We start from the raw sequence: 3,657 nt of genomic DNA, 5'->3' as shown, positions 1-3,657 counted from the left end.
TGTGGTCTGCCCCAGGGCAACCTGGAGACGTCTCAGCTGTGTACAGAAAAACCTCAGCAGCCAGATTTGTCCAGAGTCACTAAGACCCCCAAAGAAAACCTGCAAAAACAGGTAAATTTTATTGGATCATTTATTTTCTCTTTGCCTGCTTTATCTGAACACTGTCATAAATCCCTTGGGGATTATGTAAGAGTAGACTTCTGTAAGAGCTCAGGGCAAAGTTCAGTACGTGGATCTGAAACCTTCCTTCTATATCCTTCTCCCATTGCCAGTAGTTTTTTCTTTTATTTAAATAAATTCTTAGCTAGGCATTCTAATGAAGAACAACAATTAATGAGCAAGAGGTGTCTGGTCCTGTGCTAATGGAGTGGCATTACTTGCTGTATCAGGCGCCAAAATAACATTTATTAACCATCTCTGCTGAGACCTCAAGAGCTCAAAGGTGGATTCTACAGCTGGCACACCAAAAGTAGACACAAGGAAAATCACACCATTAATGAAACATTTACAAAATATGTATTGAATTTTAACTTCCCCTGATGCACAAGATAATGGAGGAGGATTGTTGGGATTGTCAGGTATGGGTTTTTTAATTTGGATTTGTTCAGATTTAAAGACTGTTACTATGAGACTCAAGATCAATAAGAAATGCTTTTCTGCTTTTGTTTATTTTAAGGAAACTCTACAGACATAATGAAAAGTTTTAATCTTATTTCAAGGATGTAATTTTAAAAATCACAGCTTCTAAGAAGGTCAATATGGCTTGATGACAACATTGATTTTTGGAATATTACTGATACACATACTGAGGGCTTTTTTTTAAGATAACTTCCATCCCTTCAAGACCTCTGTCAGATATAATTTGATTGGTAAATACCTACTCTAAATTAAACTCACACAGTAATTACAGTGCCTCATCACAATTTATTGGAAAATTATTCAAAATGGTTAAACAAGTAATAAATTTTCTTTTACTTCACATTTGGGACTACTTTTTTTTGTGATGGTTACAGGGCACAGGGGATCCCTGAAGTGCAAACTTGGTCCTACTGAACTTTAAGTGTTTTGAATATTGATTTGCAGGGGGTGATAGTTTTCACACTGGTTTTTAAATCAAACTCCTTTGACAAACTGGGTCTTTCTTGCCTGCAAATTGAGGCTTGTAGTTTGTTGTCCGTCTCTCAGAGCCATGTAATTTATGATTAGTAAGCATTTTGGAAACTTCAGTTGAAAGGGTAGGAGTGTTTAATTGCTCACTATTGTATTGCCCAGAGAGAACACCAAGATTTGAGCAGGGGTCACCACTACAGAATAGCCATCTGATAAATCTGGCTCACTGATTTTTGTTTTTCTTTATGGGAAAAAAAATGGGAGTAGCCTTCTGCTAGGGAAGTAATGAGAATAAGCTTGCAGCCAGTGTGGAGGGCTCACTCCAAAGGACAGATCAGCTGTCACTCAAACACTTTTAGTTGCAGCCTACTCTGGTTTATATGTAGGGACAGATGGTCTGACTTGACTTAACCCCACTTTACCAGCAGAACCAGCCATTTTCTATGAGACATTAGTACATTAGCAACACTGCCAACACAACAACCTGCTTATTGAATCTCCCACTCAGCCCTTCCATGGATCATTTAAGTGGTTTCACACTACTCTTGCATGCAAAACAGATTTGTGTCTGTAACCTTGAGGGGAAGAAAGGGTAAAAGTTTCATTCCCACTGAAGTGAGGGATTTCCAATTGCAAAACAGCCCCCACTCAGCAGGTACAACTTGTTAACAGCTTTCACTAAAGAGAAATCCTAGCTGCAGCTCTCTTCAGTGATCCTGTGGTGATGGATATGGATAGAAAATGATCTGATTTATTAATGGTAATAACAGCTATGACTGCAAAGATCCTAAATAGTCATGTCCCCCAAAGAGTACAGCCTTCAGAAATGCTTTCTGAGAGATGAGGCTCAGCTAATGTAAATGACTATCCCCCATTCTGGGGGACTTAGTAACACCAAAGATTACAGAAGATGATCTATTAGCTTAAGAAGTAGACTGAAATACCATGTTTAAGTAAACTCTTGGCCATAACCATAATTTTAAAAGGTGTGAATGAACATTAAATCAGGTTTAAAAGCTATTCATGTATCTTTGTACAGCAAAGGAGGTGCCAGTGATTGCTGCAATTTTCAGACAAAAATAGCATCTTCATTGGGTTTGGTTTTTGTTTTTTTTTTTTCCTCAGCAAACAAGTGGCTCCAAAGACATCTGTCAGCACACTTGCTGGGTTTTGTCCTGCAAATGCCTTCTAGTTGTCATTCTGGTGCAAGGAAGAGCTTTTTGGCTGGAAAAAAAAAGCTTACGCAAGAAAAAGGCTGTCAGGCAGAAGTGTGCTTGTGAATCTTCTTTGCTGGACTCCACCAGAATGTTCCATGATGGAGATATGTGGAGTCCATGGATTAAGAGACTTGAATGAAGCTTTCATGAAGGAAATACTGATAGTGAGATTACTCCTTTTCTGATGAGCATCTGGTAATACTCTCACCCTTCCAAACATGATTGCTTTGGAAGTTCCCTGCCCAGGGCTTTTCCTGTCCTGCCTGTGCTCCCAAAAGATGCACAACCTCAGAGTGGCCCCATGTCATGCTGAGCTGGCCACGAGCCCCCTCAAAGAACCTCCACATGGGGAGACAACTTCATGAGGTGGGCTTGCAGAAGCTGCTGTTCCTGCAAAAGACCAAGCAGAGTCTTCACTGCCAAGACCAAAATGAAATCATTGCTTGAGACACATGGGAGATTAGACTGCAAGATCACCCCAGAGCCAGTGAGCCTCTGTGGGCAGGCAGCTGTGTGCCATTACTCTCTCTGAGGTAAACTTGAAGCAAGGCCTGCAGAAGAGTTAGAGTGCAGCATTTCAGAGGCAAAAATCATTCCCCCTTTCCAACCAAATGGTGGCAGATATTAGAGACACATCAGAGTTGCCTCTTTGCTGCAAATGAAAATCACTAATATCAACACATCTTTGGGGTTCAGGACAGGTAGATGAAGCAGATCAGAAACAAAAAAAAATTAAATAGTATAATAGTATAACTCCCTGTCATTCTCTTAATTAATGTGAAATAATTCCTGTTCCAAGCATGCATGCATAAATATCTAAAATGTACCTTATTACTTGGCATTGCAGCCCACTGTACGAGCACCTGTCAATTTGAATTAGAGACTCGCCACAAAGTGCTAGGCAGGAATTTAACAATTTAGCTCATAAAGGGGAAAAAACCTGCCACAATTTATATAGTGCTATTTTCCAATCATAAAAGGTAAACATTCCTAACCACCTTCAAAACTAAATCTCAAGCAGAGGAATGCACAGTGGAGTATCAAGTCCTGGTGCTCATCTCACCAAAAATGGTCAATATGAATTAACTTTTCATTGACTTCAGGATTTGAGATGTAAATTAGTCTATGCCTGTGAGAAGTAGCACTGCATCAGAAAAATGCTTGGAGTCACTCTGAGATACCTGCATACCTCCCATTTTCCCTGCAAAGCACTTGGATTTCCCAGCTTTATAATCTGCATTACTACAGTGAACAGGTATTGGATAAGAGAAAAGCACTTTTGGAGCAAAGTCAAACACTGCATGATCTTATGGGGAAAAATCAGAATTAC

This window comes from Catharus ustulatus, chromosome 3, assembly GCF_009819885.2.
Source record: "Catharus ustulatus isolate bCatUst1 chromosome 3, bCatUst1.pri.v2, whole genome shotgun sequence".
Lineage (NCBI taxonomy): Eukaryota > Metazoa > Chordata > Aves > Passeriformes > Turdidae > Catharus > Catharus ustulatus.
This window is presented reverse-complemented; position numbering follows the sequence as displayed.